The sequence below is a fragment of the Neoarius graeffei genome, chromosome 1 (assembly GCF_027579695.1).
Source record: "Neoarius graeffei isolate fNeoGra1 chromosome 1, fNeoGra1.pri, whole genome shotgun sequence".
Classification (NCBI taxonomy): domain Eukaryota; kingdom Metazoa; phylum Chordata; class Actinopteri; order Siluriformes; family Ariidae; genus Neoarius; species Neoarius graeffei.
Window position 1 is genome coordinate 21,579,898 of NC_083569.1, and position 17,639 is coordinate 21,597,536.

General features: G+C 41.8%; 3 non-coding genes and 1 pseudogene across 3 annotated transcripts; 1 reads left to right on the top strand and 3 right to left on the bottom strand.

Annotated features, from left to right (window-relative positions):
- Positions 1-6,498: 6,498 nt before the first annotated feature.
- Positions 6,499-6,672, bottom strand: LOC132898083 (U2 spliceosomal RNA; annotated as a pseudogene).
- Positions 6,673-6,862: 190 nt separating this feature from the next.
- LOC132899166 (U5 spliceosomal RNA) lies at positions 6,863-6,977 on the bottom strand. Its single transcript, XR_009656654.1, has one exon. It is a non-coding gene; the product is annotated as a U5 spliceosomal RNA (small nuclear RNA).
- Positions 6,978-11,069: 4,092 nt separating this feature from the next.
- On the top strand, positions 11,070-11,233 carry LOC132898759 (U1 spliceosomal RNA). The gene has a single exon (XR_009656579.1). It is a non-coding gene; the product is annotated as a U1 spliceosomal RNA (small nuclear RNA).
- Positions 11,234-15,148: 3,915 nt separating this feature from the next.
- Positions 15,149-15,221, bottom strand: trnat-agu (transfer RNA threonine (anticodon AGU)). Its single transcript has one exon. It is a non-coding gene; the product is annotated as a tRNA-Thr (tRNA).
- Between the last annotated feature and the right edge of the window lie 2,418 nt (positions 15,222-17,639).

Sequence of the window (17,639 nt, forward strand, 5' to 3'; positions counted from 1 at the left end):
ACACCACAATGTCTTTGTTGGAGGCGATAGATAATGGTAAGTCACGTTTGAGTTACCAATAGCTGCTAGACTTGGTGAGGTTTTAAACACATTAATAACGAATGCATAGGATACTACATACCAAGCAGTATTGCAGTGTTGTGATGTGTGAACTACGTGTGTGTCTTTTGCTCTGCCATTTTGAGTTAGCAATAGCTGTTACACATTGGTCCGGTTTTTAACACAACAACGAATGCATAGGATACTACATACCAAGCAGTATTGCAGTGTTGTGATGTGTGAACTACGTGTGTGTCTTTTGCTCTGCAATTTTGAGTTAGCAATAGCTGTTACACGTTGGTGCGGTTTTTAACACATTAACAACGAATGCATAGGATACTACATACCAAGCAGTATTGCAATGTTGCCATGTGAGAATTACGTGTGTGTCTTTTGCTCTGCCTTATTTTCATACACCTTTTTTTCTCCTCCCAAAGACTTGGTTGAGGAGGAGTCCGCCTCGGAACTGGCGTCTACCTCAGAACTGGCGCCTACCTCAGAACAGTCTGAAAACGTTCCTCCCTCGCCGTCCACAGACTCCACACCTGCAGGAGTTTCGACACCGGCGTCGGAACCGCAAGTGCTGGCTGTGAGCGCTCCACGTCCTCACGCTGGTATGTGCAAACTAAACATACATCTTGTCTTGCTGTCACAATGAATTGCCTGAATAATTTTACGTGTACAATTCCACTGACTTGTATTTTGGGTTGCAACACAACGCATTTCAACAGTAGCCACTTCACAAGTCATCACAATACTTCTGGGTACTCAAATCAAACCCAGTCACACCACCAGAAACACTCTGCCACTCCTGTAAAAAATCAGGCATAACATGAAGACATAGAGCATTGTAATCTCTAACAAAAGTGAGCTGGCCAGCCTACATTATGGTTGGTATGGTCTCACTGGTTGCAAAGGAATCACTGCATGAAAAATGTCTACTGCCCCCCATTTATATGTTTCTCTTTGAATATCTCCATTGTTTAGGAAAGAGGAAAAGGAGCTTATTCCAGGAACAGGGCACTGTCCTGCGTGAGCTGCAGGCGTCCGCAGAGGCCCAGCGCGAATGCCATGAGGCGCAGCGTGTGGCCCAGCGCGAACAGCGTGAGGCACGGCCTGAGGCCCAGCAAGAACAGCGTGAGGCCCGGCGTGAGGCCCATCGGGAACGCCTCTTTGAGCTGATGTTGGAAGACTCCCGTGCTGCGAGGGAGTTAGAATTCGCCGCATGAAGCCACCAGGCAGCTCAGTCTGAAGCCTTTGGGCAAGCACTACTCGGGGTGCTGGACCGGATGGCGCAGGCGATGGCTGACAGGAACTGGACATCGCAGCTGTAGTGGCACTACAAACCCCTGACTCTGGGTTCCCTGATCCCTGACTACTGCCTTTGCATAATACATAGTCCACTGACTATTGCACAACGCACTTGTATATAGTTCATACCCATGCCCATGTATATAGTTTGCACTATTCACCATCGTCGTTGTGTTTCGTTGTTATTGTATGTTTGTGTCATTTGAATCACTTAAATTTTGCACCTTATTTTTAATTGCACGTGTTATGGTCACTGGTGAGAGTTTTAATAAACAGTTGTGTTTTACAGAAAAAAAACAAAATGCCTTGTATCATAAATGTATTGACCTGGTTCATAATGTGGCAATGAACCCAGCTAACCTGACAACAGGTTTCTGAATCTTGCAATGAACCATCCATTACTTAATGGGGGGACCCCAGGTGACCTGACCGCTTGACCTTATCAATCTCACAATGAACCTGCCTAATACCCCTGTAATGTGTCATTTACAACCCCAAAACATTCAACCCATACTTAAGTTGGAGAATTATGCAAAGACAACAACTTATTTCTTGTTCTAGACATGATTTTAGCAGCTCAATTGGTAGGTTCTTCATCATGTTTTCGCTTGACCTCAAGGTGACCTGACTTCAGGGTTACCAATCTCACTATGAACCAGCCTAATGTCCCTGTAATGTGTCATTTGCATCATCTTCAGTAGACAAAAAGGGGTGGTGTGGCTCACACTTGACCTCAGGTGACCTGACTCCAGGGTTATAACATCTGCATTGCTGAGGTTATTTATTTTTTATTTGGCTTTTATTTATTTATATTTTTTATCCTGTCTGTTTTATTAATTTTATAGGCCTAGTTATTCTGCTTAATTTATTTTTGTCTACATCCATGTATTTTCTTCATCTGTTATCCTGATTTTTGTGGATTTGTTAGATTAACTCACAATGAACCAGCCTAATGTCCCTGTAATGTGTCATTTGCATCATTTTCAGTAGACAAAGGGGGGCCCTCACACTTCACCTGACTCCAGGTAACCTGACCACAGGGTTATGAGGCCCCTTATGAACGACCCCTGTAATGAGCCCAGGGGACAAAATACAAAGTGTTTGTGTAGAATATGTTTTAATATCATTGTATGTATGTTTGAATTGAGATAGTATGTGATGATGTGCATGTTACACATGCATTTCATAAGCGCCGGAAAATGGCAGCTTTGACTGCCAACATAAATATACATGATTAAAGACCATCACAGAGGCACCGAGTCAATCAGAATTGAAGATGTGGAGGCATTAGTTATTACATAAAAATATTGAATGACCAAGATTGCATGTACGTACAAGTAATTGAGACCTACATCTGTAATGAAAATCATAGTATGGGTTTATGAGATCATGGGATGCTCATTGTCTGTAAACATACTCTGACACTCCCAACAGTTACAGCTGGTGAAAACTTGACCATGAAAACAATGCTTCATATGTGCACTTGATATTTGCCTCTTCGTGTATCGTGAATGCTGCACTATGAGACAAACCAAATATGTTGCGATGTCACTAAAAGCTGAAATCAAAACGCAGATGGATCTATTGCATTGGTGTTTTATTCAAAGATTGAAGGCACATTACAGATAACAGGGGCTGTTTCCATGCGCAAGTAGTGGGTGGACAACATCACTGAGGAGAGGGCAGGAAAACTGCAACACAGGTATCATCAGCAATAACAAAAATTTTACTATATACATACAGGAAGTGTTACTTCACATTCACATTTAACTGTTTGACAACAAGTAACGCATCAACCCTTCCCGAACATCTCTGCCCTCCTCTTCAACCTCTTGTGGTCCTGCAACACCTGGCAGTGGCAATGCTACTGCTGCAGGGTCCCACTCTGTATCGTATCTTTCACCATGACTTTCACATAGGTTGTGAAGAGCACAGCAAGTCACCACCATAGACCTCACCAGTGAGAGATCACACTGAAGGAGTGCGGTGTGTTCCAATAACCGCCTGAAATGCACACAACACAACACATTTTAGTACTTCACGCTGATTTACAATGTTGTTGCGCTATAGAGGGATATTACTGACGTCACCTGAAACTGGAAGTAAACAGACCCTGCGCCATATTGGAAGACCAACAAACTCGTGATTGGGGGAAATAACGGCAGCGGTATGTGAACCCACGAGAATAAAGTGGAGTGGCAAACGACTTAAACAAACAAATCTGAGCTGTTTTATTTATGATTTATTGGCCCAACAGTAGATTTGAAAGAAACCTGTGTGAGACTTGGCAAAAAACTGTGGATATAATGGATAAGTCTGTGCATGATCTGTGGACATGGCAGATTATTTCAAAACCCTGAAGCCTGCTGAAAGGAAGCGATATGGTTTTGTCCCTTGGCTGCGTTTATTACAGCCAGCCACTGACACATTTAGTGCGTCTAATGACGAGGGTGTTTTCGTTAGAATTTCATGCACTTGGTTCATCAAACAACCTACAATGGTAAACTTTTGTGCTGTGTTAGGGTTCTAACAAAGCTGATGGGAAAGGTGAAAAGAAGTCTTTCTACAGAATACCAGCTGTGATTGAGACACAAGGGGAGCAAACCAAGGAGCTTTCTGCCAGGAGACAGAGAGAGTATCTAGCTGCTTTATGCAGAGCGGATCTGAATACTTCAAATCTACAACAGTACAGAATATGTTCAGACCATTTTGTTACTGGTAAGTCACTAGGCTAGAGTGTTGTAGAACATTTTTTAAAATGTTTACTGAATAAAAACATCCTTAATTTTATCACATTTATGTTATATATTTCATTTCTTTCTTTTGTTTTAATTTTCCTCCCTTCATCCCTCTTTGGATTTTAAATATAGTTTTTCCCCATGTCCAAATAATTCAAAGATATATAAATAAAAACTTCACTCTCGCTCGTAGTTTGTTTTATATTGTGAGTATGTATGTACTTGAGGTCTTCCAATATGGCGCCCTAACAAAATCTCGCGGTACGGTGACGTCACGCGATAGCCCTCTATAGACCCCTTTCACATGACGTCACCGCGCCGCGAGATTTTGTTAGGCGCCATATAGGAAGACCAAGTACATGCACTCACAATATAAAACAAAGTACGAGCGAGAGTAAAGTGACACGATGGATGATAATTCAGGTTATGTGAGTACATTACCAGCTACAGAAAGGGCACGGTATGTGGAGAAACTGGCTGTGATTGATGGGTTTGACCCATATGATAAGACTCGCGGCAAGGGAGAATGGAAACATAAGGAGGACCTGACACCAATTCTGCCATCTGTTTGCTACCCAGACATTGTAAACTATTTGTTGTTTACACCCAGTGCCTACACTGCTGATGACTTGAAAGCCTACAAAGGGCTACAGGCTTACAATTATGTTGTTATTGGCTTGGGTCGTGATATTACAGCTGTTATTAAGAATAACCTACACATAGTTATGGCCAAGGTAATCTTGTTGATATTTATCTTTTAATAATATATATTTTCAGTTGAAAAATTAATACTTTTTGTTACTATTAAGGTATCCATAATTTAGGTTAATTTATCCAAATTATACATATGTATTTATGATATATGCCTACACAACAACTATGCTTTATTAATATAATAGGAGGGAGAGCAAGCCCCAAACCATCCTTTATTATTATTATTATTATTATTAAATTGTAGAAGTCTGGGAGGCTTGCTCCTCATACAGTTATCAACTTGGGGCCAATTTAGCATGTTTTAAATCTGAATTTCTTGCATTTGCTTACCTCAAAGTGTCCGCAGATCATGCACAGACTTATCCATTATATCCACAGTTTTTTGCCAAGTCTCACACAGGTTTCTTTCAAGTTTACTGTTGGGCCAATAAATCATAAATAAAACAGCTCAGATTTTTGTTTAAGTCGTTTGCCACTCCACTTTATTGTCGTGGGTTCACATACCGCTGCCGTTATTTCCCCCAATCACGAGTTTGTTGGTCTTCCAATATGGCGCAGGGTCTGTTTACTTCTGGTTTCGGGTGACGTCAGTGAAAGGGGTCTATACGAGACAGGGTGGAAAGCTAGAAATGTAACTGTTAGCTTACCATTACACGTCGTCTCTTGCTAGCGAGCTCGAACTCCGTGTCAGAAACTGTTCCATCGTCCGTGTCTGTGTCATCCGTATCGTCTGTGTCTGTATCGTCTGTGTCCTCGTCGTCTTCATTGAGAAGGAATTGAAGAAGTTCCCTCTCTTTCTGAAGCCTTATGCGCCTCGCCTCATCTATACGCTCTTGCCAGTATCTGTTGGCGTTGTCGGTGACAACAAGCCACAGCACCAAGACCAGCAACACTAACGACTCCATGTCCTCCATGTTTATTGTTTACTCTCCGGGTTGTGAGACTACCGCTTAAAAGATCACTGATGTCCCTGTTTGCGCCGCCTAACGACATCACGTGATGTCCACCCACTTTCGCTAACTCCACCCAATGTGTCCACCCACTTCCAGCCAGCACGGTTCAGCGCGGTTGTAGTCGAAATGCAACTCCAACAGCCCCGCTCAGCCCGACTCAGCACGGCACGGCTCAGCCCGACTCAGCACGGCACGGCTCAGCCCAACTCAGCACCGCACGGCTCAGCCCGACTCAGCCGCGTTGGTAGTGGAAAAGCGGCATATGTTTACATGTTTGAAATAAACTATCATCATCATCATCACTGCAACCGCACTTGCTAATTGACACGGTAGCCAAAAGTGCGGGCTGTTTTCGCGACCACGCCTCCATAGTGAATATTCATGAGCGAACTGGGCGTGGTGTTTCGCCCAGTGGAAACCTACAGTAACCCTTTGTGTACCGCGGACGGGGCGGGATTTTTTCTCTTCAGTCAGAAATATTGGTTGGGACACGCCCACACCGCCCACACCCAATTCTACACCTGTGTTGTTGAGCATGGAGAAAACCAGAAAATAGGGAAAAAGTTAGGGCAGGCAAAATAAAAAAAATTTTCTTTTTTTTAAAATAAGGCAACTATTCCTAAATCTACTATAATACCATATGAGAGTATAGAATAAAAGGACCAAATTCCTATCTTTATTCTTTACTCTAAAAAAACCCATTCACCAGCTTCATTTAAAAAGAAAAAAAAATCCTAGAACAAAAAAATACTACCACATCAGGTTGGTATATGGAGCCGAAAGAGCGAACTCCTATCACAGCTCCTTGCTCTAAAAAAATCTGCTTGATATAACGCTCTCATTTAGAGAACAAATCAATGTTAAATTGATTAGAATAAATACTACACTTGATCCTGGTCAAAATGCGGAAAAATGATAATTTACTGTAACTAATGGCTTTAAATATACTACTTACACATATTAAACTCCAGAAAGGTAAACACAGCTAGACTCCGCCCCCAACAGCTGGATCCTTTTGAAGAGAGACATCGCTTTGTGGGGCGCGTGTGGGAGATGCTTTAATGCAAAAAGGTCAATAATTTTAACATTTGTTGACTAAAAACGTCCAGCTCTGCCAGAGCAAAGCCTGCAAAAATATACTGAACTCATTAACATTTCTCTCCACGGAAATCTTTAGTAAAAGGCGAAAGATTTATGCGTCAATGAAGAGAAACCTGAGCTGCACTTAACACTGGATCAGGTTAGTGACACTGGATTGGAGGTGCAGAAAGCTGGTATAGGGTAAGGTGGCCTGGACCAATCTCTCACACCTTTACAGCCTTATTAGCCATTGCACACAGGCAGAGAAATGTCTGACCAACAAGCTTTTTTGAATGAAAGAAAGAAAGAAAGAAAGAAAGAAAGAAAGATAAGTAAGCGGGGTGGGGGGTGTTGAATTTTGAAAAGGAACAGTTGAGTGCTGTGTGATCTGTCCAATATCACGGATGTAGGCCTATAAATTAAATATGAAAACATCAGCTGGAGTTTGGTTATTGACAGGAACGCTGTTGACCCCAGCAGCAAGGGCGTAACTTTGTGTTCAAAGTTGGTGGGGACATTTCCAGGCACGATACTTCCCTTCAAGGGGGGTCAGGGGGCATGGTCCCCCTGGAGAAAATTTAGAAAGATCCCGTTTTAAGGCTTAATTTTGATGCATTTTGAGATGCGTACTATGGCCTCACTACATTTATGAAAACCATTTCAGGGCAGGCTGTCAATGGGTATGCAGTGAAAGGCTGGAAACATGATGAACCAAACAAATGTAGAACTGGGGGGGATCCTGCCCCAGAAAATTCTGTGAATCTTCACACATAAATAAAGCAATCTGATGCACTCTGATGGGTAAAAGGTGGTAAAATACACCTACCAAATACTCTCTTGCACACTGGTTGATTGAACATACTTTACATATGAACTATATACACACTACACATTATTACTAGATTCTGTGGAAGGACTTGTGTCCTGCAGTACAACCGCTATATGAAAAAATACACAATAAACAGTATCATCTTAAAACATTCATTGCCATCTTTTTATTGTTGATTCTAGTGTCACAAAAAAACAATAGGGCCACCAACAATGCTCAGTCAAAACAGATACAAACTAAGGGGTAAGGGATAGCACATAAACAGGACTACTCAAAACTAAACCAGGACTATGGTCTAAACCAGAACTTCAATGTTTCAGCCAGGGCAAACACGGATCACATCAGGACTAAACCAAGGCTAAACCACAAACAAGAGCAAACTAAACTAGAATTAATATAATAATAAACTAGATTATACCTGGACTAAACCAGGATTACACCAGGTCTGGGAAGAAACAGGTGTAGCAGTTTCAACAAGGCACAAATTAATAATATAATCTTACATATAAAGGAAATCTAGGTGATTTTATAATCTGTGTAATTTCTGCAAACCACAAAATGTATTTGCAAGTCAAACAATTCAATTCAAATTATTACAAAATTTAAAACATTTCAAAAAGAAACGAACATCTCAACATTAGGGACGAACATCACAATAATGTAAAAAAGCCTCCAGTTTACAGTTATTTAAATAATAATAATAATAATAATTAAAAAGAAACAAAAAAATGAAACTTCCCTTGCCCTCCATGTAAGACTATGCACCACAGTATTCATTTAAAAGTACCAAACACCTTCCTTCTCCTCTCACTTACTTCCGCAAACTGCTGACAAATGTCTTTAATGTTCACATTGTCCAGTTTGGTCCAATGAGTCGTTGGTTGCTGCCGCCAATCAGGTTACAGCTCTCAAAACAGCAGCTAAGCGGCGGCGACAGCGGGGCTTATCATTCATGGGATAAAACAGGGGAAAACAGTCGCGCGTGTCTCTAAACGTTCGGAAAAGGCGTGAAATGTTGGTGGGGACTGTCCCCTGCCCTGTCAAAGTTGGTGGGGACATGTCCCCACCTGTCCTTATTAAAGTTACGCCTGTGCCCAGCAGTAAGTGCTTTCCATACCACATTTTTTATTGATAAATGAGGGCTGTTGCGTCATCTTCGTTAGTATAGTGGACAGTATCTCCGCCTGTCACGAGGAAGACCGGGGTTCGATTCCCCGACGGGGAGACTTTAAAAATATATTAACTTATGCAGCAGGGGGATGGAGTGGTTCGCACTGTCGCCTCACAGCAAGAAGGTTCTGGGTTTGAGCCCAGCGGCTGGTGGGGGCCTTTCTGTGTGGAGTTTGCGTGTTCTCTCTGTGTCAGCTCTGGTTAACCCCACGATTCAAAGACATGTAGTTTGGTTAACATGGGGTGGTGTTGGGCTGAAGTGCTCTTTAGCATATGTATATAAAGTGTGTGTGTATGAATAACCACATATTATGTCAATTAAATCTTATTAATAGTAACAGATCTAGATAAATCCAGTGACTATAGACCATACTTTAATATGCCTAAAGTCAATGTTAATGTCAATATTATGAATTGCCAATGGTAGACCCTCTGATGATGTTCTTCTAATAATATTCTATTTCTAAGTCTAGTAAAAGTCAGACAAAAAAAAAGTTTTCTGTGTTTTTAGCTTATAGGTAAATATCAGAAAATTGAGTTAGCTAATTTAATGGACGCCCACTAACCTATCTTTGTGCATGGAGTGTTAGCAAACCTCCCTTGTGATAGTGAGAACTGGCAGCCTGGATTTTTCCATTGGCTCGCGCGCTTGACCCCCAATCCAATGTTGCTTTGGTTGGCCAAAGTTATGAGGTTGCTGTGGGGTACTAAGACTAGACTAAATAACAAAATTAAACAATTCAGACATCCCTAGTCTCCCGGACGATCTGGGAGTCTCCCCAGGAGCATGTAGACAGAGACAGGAAAGGCAGGAGAAACTTGATCTAAGTCTTATTTGGAAAGTTGTAAATTAAATTGTAATGACTGGCTATTGCTGATATGTGGTTTGATGTTGTGACATGTAAGTAAGGTGGGGTTTACATTAGACCGTATCAGCAGATCATCAGATTAACATTTTTAAAACGATTAGTGTGCACACAGCAACGCCAATACACGATTCGCGTGCACACAGCAACACCAATACACGGATACGCTCGGCTCCGCAGGCATCCTGCGCTCCAAATCACTCCGCCCTGAACAGCGAGTGCCCTCTGGAGGGTGCGCACTCCGGCCCTGCACAGCTCACAGAGCGCGCGAGTATAGCGCACGAGCAGTGATTCGGGACTGAGCCGCTGTGTGTGTGATCTCAGTGCATGTCAGGCATGCGCGTCACTTACCACTTGCAAGTGGAAGGATGGCAAGCCTAAAGACAATCATAACTACACAATGGGCAGTATTTGCATCAGTATTTGCAGTATTTTCATACTTTTATACTCTTTAATGAAAGGTGATACAAGGCGGAAGTCCGCGCCGTTTTTCAGCAGTCGCGTCACATGACCAACGCCAGCGAATCAGGAAGGTGGATGTCACAGTGACGTTGTCCAATGACGACGCCAGCTAGAGCTCAGCACAGCGTATCCACGTATTTTCAATGTTTACACAGCACCGGACCAGACACGATCTAGATTGAATACATGGACCCTGGCGGATTCCCGTTTCCCGGCGTTTCCAGGCGTTTTAATGTAAACGGACAGTGCATCTGCGAAGAAAATGAGACAGATACGGTCTAATGTAAACTTGGCCTAAGTGTAGCAAACAATTGATTTGATTGATGTAGATTTATGGTGTGAGATGTAAAGAACTATTGCTAATATGTGAATTGGTGGTGTATATTGTGAATAGGTATTACAAATTACAGTGTAGATTGATGGTGAAACATAGGCTTAATAAGTTACCAATATGTGCATTGATGTGAGATATAAATAAGTAGGCCATAAGCTGATAAAATATGTATTAAACTGATGGTGCGATAAATAAAAATGTTTTGAGAGATATTGACCACTGTGAGTGAAGAAGAGCTCCCCCTCCTTACAAAAGCCAATTTAACCACTGTCCGAACCAATGGATTTTTGACCAAAATGCTCTGAATGGATCAAACTTTGGTGCGCGAACCAGAACGGAACCCGTTCCCTGTTGGTGGAAAAGGGCTACGTGCCGGTTGGTGCAAAGTCTTTTCGGGTCCATATCTTGTCTGACCAGTAGAGGGAGCGCACATGAAATCACCACCAGTGTCTTGTGCTGAATTGGAAGAGGAAGGGCCAAAAATTATGCAAAACCCTGTTCAGACGCTTTGCCCACCCTCATGGAGCAGCCTACACCCTTGCAGGGTTACATCTCAGCCAGGCAAGAAAACTCATACTTACCTGGCAGGGGCAACACCATGATCAAGAAGGTGGGTTGCCCAAAGTGAGGCCCAGCCATTGCACTCAGTCTGTGCTGACCTTTGTGAATTCCTCAAATGCAGGAATCTCAACTGCATAATTTCTGGTAGTGGGGGACTGCGTTCGCGCTCTCCCCTTTTGCCTAATTCTGTGGGAGTCAAAGATAGAGCTGTTGGTTTTTCTTTTCTTTGTGTTCAGATGTTTTACATCAAGAGCTACTAGCTGCTTTAAATCTTTGAGGAACTAGAAGGGTTATGCTCTTAAGGGTGACGTGGAAAAAAATTCTCTGGTTGCTGTGTTCTGAGCAGTAGGAAACAGGTTTTGTTCAGGCTTCTTTTATTCTTTGTGTCCGGCTAGGGTTTATGAGTTTTGAGCAGAAAATGGTTGTTGAGGATGCACCATTGACGGAGGGAATTTCACCGGGGTCATGCAGACCTTTGCGAATTCCTCAAATGCGGGAATATCGACTGCATAATTTCTGAAAGTGGGGGAATGCGTTCCTGCTCTCTTCTCTTTCCCATAACCCTGACAGAGTCAAAAATAGAGCTGGTGGCTTTTCTATCTATCTATCTATCTATCTATCTATCTATCTATCTATCTATCTCCTTCCTTCCTTCTTTCCTCTCCCCTGATGTTGTGTGCTGGAGTGCAAGTTGCATGATGTGTTTGAAGTCTTATGAAGACAAGTGGGCTCAGGGACCAAAGTGCAGCATGTGGAGAAAATGTAGCTGGCTCCGCATGTTGCTGTTATTTTCGCTCTGCTCGCACGGCTTTCCGACCACCAGGGAACGTGTTCTTGAACAGGTTTAGGTCAGGCTTCTGGGAACCTTGGCACGAGCAAGGGTCTCAATCAGGGGCATCACTAGGAATTAAGCTTTACTGGGGCACTGCACCCCACCCGCACAATGCACCTTAACGTTCCTGGACAACCTATGCAAAGTGGATAATTCTTATGCTCTCGTGGATTAAGTTATGCAAGGAATAGGCCAACTAGACGGAAAACACATCCCAGTCCCCAAAAAAATTATTGTTGGCATTTGGGCTTTTAATGCATGCTGATGCTAAATGTGTCACCTCAACTCTCACGATTCACGAACTTAGCTGGTTAGTTATGACTGACTAGCACATAGCCTACAACCTTAATCTTACCTCTCTCACCCTCCTCCTCATCTGTCACTGTTTCCCTGCCCCTGTCTCTGCTTCGTGAGAAGAATTGTCTGATATCCATCTGGAAAAGTAATTTAATATCGTTTAATTCGATGTAGTTTAATGGGTTTGTTAGAATATGGTTTGCTTAGTTTTGTTGCAAAAACTTTGTGCTACCTTAACTCATCCAGAGCCCATCCTCTGACTCATCCAAAGAGTAGACTCATCTCTCCAGTAGGCTAAATGGACTCATGGCACACCACATGCACACTATGTTTACAGTGAGAATCTCCCAGACCAATCAGAAAATTAGTTAGAAAGAAGAGACGATAGAAGTTTGAAACACACTCTGTCCTACAACTTACAGTAGATAAATGATCCGCCAAAGAAACTAGTTTGTTACAAAAATCTTTCAACATTTTCTTACTGGGACACAGCTGATTTTTACTGGGGCACGTGCCCCAGTAAAAAAAGGCCTAGTGATGCCCTTGGTCTCCATGAGTTTTCAACAGAAATTTGTCATCAAGAATGCGTCATCGACAGAAGGCATTGCACAGTGCACAGCAGAAGTAAACAGTAGTCCGGAGATGGTGGATCACATTGCTTGCCTGCAAGCTTTGTTCTGTTATTTCTTCCCTGGTGGTCAGAAAGCCGTGCGAGCAGAACGAAAACACCAGCAACATGCGGAGCCAGGTACATTTTCTCCACACGCTGCGCTTTGGTGCCTGAGCCTCCTTGTCTTCATAAGACTTGCAGACATAGCAGATATTTGCTTTCTTCCAAAATACAAGCACAGACCAACTAGTAATCATAAGAAGATGTAGAAACTTATCCTAAACTAAAAACACGCCCTCTGATGTCGTCACGGTTCGCACCAGGAAAAAAACAAAAAAACAAAACTTCTATCTAGAAGGGGACCGACTTTTCAGGTTCCGAACCCAGAGATTAAATTAGGCCGGAGCCCTCCGGAGCTCAGCTCCGCCTCCTCGCCTCGGCAGTACAGCCAGCAGGAGCTGAGCTCCCTCTGCTTCAGTGTTTATTATAATATAATACTTTTATTCATTTTCATCTATTCTAAAAACACCATCAATATGAGAGTTCGTCAATAATGATTTAGACAACAAAAAAATAAGCTAAAGTGAATTACACCCATCAATTTTTAAAAGAACATTTTCATTGGAATTATCATTGAATGCGCATGCGCTGCAAGAATGCGTGACATCACACAGCATCATCATACGTTTAATGTTAACGTTAATGGACTTCAACTCGAGAAACTGGCGACACTGTTTTCTATCAGTCCGTCATACTTTATATTTTATGAGGATTTGTGTCGTGCGAAGTTATAACTATCTGCTAAACACGATGCCTTAGCAAATTAGACAGAGGTAAGTCATGGTTCTTTTGTTTATTTTGTCTTTAGTTGAGAAACTTTCTCAGGCAAAATATACTAGTGCAGCAGATGACATAAGTAGCGTTAGCTAACACTGACAGACAGGATGCTCGTCGAAAAATTCATGCATCCATTTGCTGAAGTTCAGATTTTTTTGTCTGTAGTTCTGTCATATTTTATCTTCATTTACTAAGTTGTAGCTGTTTTCTGTGTTTTTAGCTTTTAGGTAAATATCAGAAAATTGAGTTAGCTAATTTAATGGATGCCTTAAATAGTCGACCTGAACTGCTGGCGACATGGATTTCTCTTGGCTGCATCGTTCTGAAAGTGCTTGTTTCATGAAAGGTGCATCAGAAAATCCCTGGTTTTCTGTGTGTGATGTGCTCAAATACACTGTAAAGTTGGCAAATAAATAAAAAATGCTTCTTTGCGTCTGAATTCTGTTCCAAAAATCACTAAAAGCCTGTCCGCCATTATTAGATCGCAGTGATTGACGGGTAGGCAGATTTCACTTGGCTGCATCGTTCTTAAAGTGCTAGTCTAATGAAAGTTACGTCAGAAAATCCCCAGTTTTCTGTGTGTGCTGTGCTCAATTACACTGTAAAGTTAGCGAATAAATAAAAAACGTTTTTGAAAAATACTTTTTTGCATCTGAATCCTGTTCCAAAAATCACTAAAAGCTTGCCTGCCATTATTAGATCGCAACGATTTACAGATTGACGGCGCTGTACGCTTGACATTATTTGCACCAGTACCTTCTTTTGTTTCCACACGGACTCTATAATATTCTCCTCAGTGGCGTGAATTCTTGATACCGATTCTTTTGAAAAAGACACAAAAGCTCTTCAAATTCATCCTCAATCTTTGTTTTTTTTTTTTTGAGGATGATTTGGAGCCAATAGCCGAGCAAGCAGACTCAAAAGAGAACCCATCCTCATCTGGGTCACACCAGATAGTGAGATTATAAAGAAGTTCCCTTCTATAACTTTGTGCCACATTGTCAAAATTTGCAACAGACCCCTTGCACTGATCTCACACTTACATTAGCAACCGTTACTGCCATTATCCCGGGGGAAAAGCGAACTTTGTTTACATACTGAAGGCAAGCAATATTGAAGATGTCAGATGTCTGCAGTTCGAAGAAAGCTACCACTAGAAAAGCTTTACTACCAGAGTGCTTGGATAATCTAAGTCAGAGAGAAGCAGAGGATAGATACAGACAGAAGTTAGCTTATTTATGGTTATGATGTGTGCAAAATTGCTCAAAATTATTGGAGTGATGATGTCTATTTTTGGCCTAGGTTTACCGACATGGATGTTGGAATGTACCTTCTCACTGCATTTGCTCTGTTTTAATAATTAAAAAAAAAAACAAAAACGTATCGTTTACTGAAAAAGAAGGGCAGGGAGGATTGAGAATCCATCAGCTGTGGTTTGTTTACACCCGATACTAAAACTGGTATCATCCTAGCCAACAAAAGTAAGATTCAGAGACAGTTTCACTAACTCTTTATAGGCTCCAGTGAGAATTGAACTCACGACCCCTGGTTTACTAAACCACTGCTCTCACCACTGAGCTATGGAGCCATAAGACTTTCACAGTTGCTAAAGACTGGGACAACAGCAGAACCTTGAAGACCCTGCGCTGATCCCCAAAACAGCCCCCAGAAACTGCTGTAAAGTCACTCACAGCTTTAGTCCCTAGCTGCAGTTAGCTTCTGTTTACTATTTGCCTCGCAAAAAATGGACACACATTTTAAATAATGCAGTGCGTCAGTCGTAGAGTGGGCTGTGGACTGTGCATTCTGGCTACTTTCTCATCTGAGTTAACAAAAACACTGGACAGGCCAAGACCTCAAGAGACAAACCATAAGCACCATGAGTGACCTCACTGATCTCCAGGCTCTTCATGTGGGGCCATCCTCAGTAGCAGCCAGTGGTTTTCCGGTGATGAGAACTGCAACCCGCAAAAAATTCAACCAGTATTTTTGGTTCTTTTTTGATCGCCTGCCCAAATGAATTTTGGCGGGGGATATAGAAATGGGTTCTGTCCGGCCGGCTGTCCGTCCGGTCACATTTTTGTTTCTGGGCCATATCTTTAAAACTACTGAAGATATCTTCATGAAACTTTATATACATATCAAGCAACATGTGAACTGGTGCCTTTTGCTATTTTGGATTTTTGAAAAAAGTATTTTTCAAAATTTTACCGTACATAAAAAATATATTTTGACTTAGTTTATCAGAGCAATGTTCGTTTCCGGACCATATATCCAAAACTATTCATGATCCAGTTTTGAAACTTGGTATGCATGTTAACAAGATGGTGTTACGGGTTCCTATTTTTAATTTTTTTTATTTTTTGACATTTCAACATTTAGGGTGGCACAGTGGTTATCACTGTCTCCTTACAGCAAGAAGGTTCTGGGTTTGAGCCCAGCGGCTGACAGGGGCCTTTCTATGTGGACTTTGCATGATCTCCCTGTGTCTGTGTGGGTTTCCTCCAGGTGCTCTAGTTTCCCCCACAGTTCAAACACGTGGTTAGGTATATAGGAGCCATGGCCTGAGGTTGGGCTGAGGTGCCCCTCAGCAAGGCACCTTACCCCCTGGGCGCTGTGGCATAGCTGACCACTGCTGTGGGTATGTGTGTGTGCTCATTGCTCACTTGTGTGTGTTCACTGCTTCAGATGGGTTAAATGCAGAGGAGAAATTTCACTGTGTGATTCAGTCGGTGCTTGAGTGTATGTGAAACAAATAAAGGCTGGTCATTTAGGCTACTGGAAGCTAAACAAAACTGGTCAAGTTATTGATGTAGTTGGTGAGAAAAATTACAAGAAAAATGCCTGCATGTGCAGCAGTGAACTGTACAAACTGTCCAGTCAAAGGTTGTGGACGGACATTTCACCTGTGAGTATTGATAGTGTGTGATCATTTTTACCAGTGTGTGCGCAGTGCCATTTGCGTGGACCCACCTACAGCATTTTATGATGGTTTGCAAGAGCAAAATAACAGAAAATCTGTCTCATCATTTTGTCTGTTTTTGTTGAAAATCTGACAGTGATATCTGGGATGAACACTGTGACTGTGTCAGATTTTTGATGGAAATGTCCCAGACTAGATCAAAGCCAAAGTCTAGACATGTTTGATATTGAATGTGAGAACTCAAGCTCAACGGCTCAAACTCAAAAAGAAAAATGAACTGAGTAAATTAGCCTCAGTAGCCTAAATGACAGAAGGACCATAGCCTTAGGCAGAAATGTCAGTGAGGGATGCAAATAAAAAGAGATGTTGTTGTTCTAGTTTGGTCAGTAGTTATTTTCATTTACCTCAGGCTAAGCATTATTATTATTATTATTATTATTATTATTATTATTATAAGCACAAATGACAATGTCGATCATTTACACACGTCACACCCACTTGCACAAATTGAGAAAATGGGCATGATTGGCTGTTAAAACATGATTTTAGTTTAAATTAAGTCCAAGTATACTGATAAGTACTCTTAAATCAGGGTTGGTCATATTTCCCGGCCAATGGCTTATTTCCCGGATGGCGTCCAATATATGATTTCCTGTACAAAGAAAAAGTGAAATAATCTCTGTAAAAATAATTATAGTAGTAAAAGAGCCACTCGAAAAAATGATCAGAGACTGAACTGGAAAAGAAAAAAAAACCCCGAACAATAACAGTGAAGGGGAGTGCTATAAAGATATGTAAGGAATGTGGGTAAAGTTGAGAAAATAAGAAGAGGTAATGAAAGGAAAAAAGTCAGGAGATACTTTTCTTGGGGCAAATTTGATCAGACATGACAGTTTAACACAGAAGCCAAATGATCACACACTATCGATGTGAGTGGTAAGATGGCAGTCAGATGGCTTCACTCGTCTCAACAGCAGGGAATAGGCTATGAACGCTCCAGATTTTTACGGAGAGCTCAGTGGTTTGGAGTCAGTGACGTCACGATTTGTCCTCAGAATGTGATATTTGAACCTTGGAGAGAGG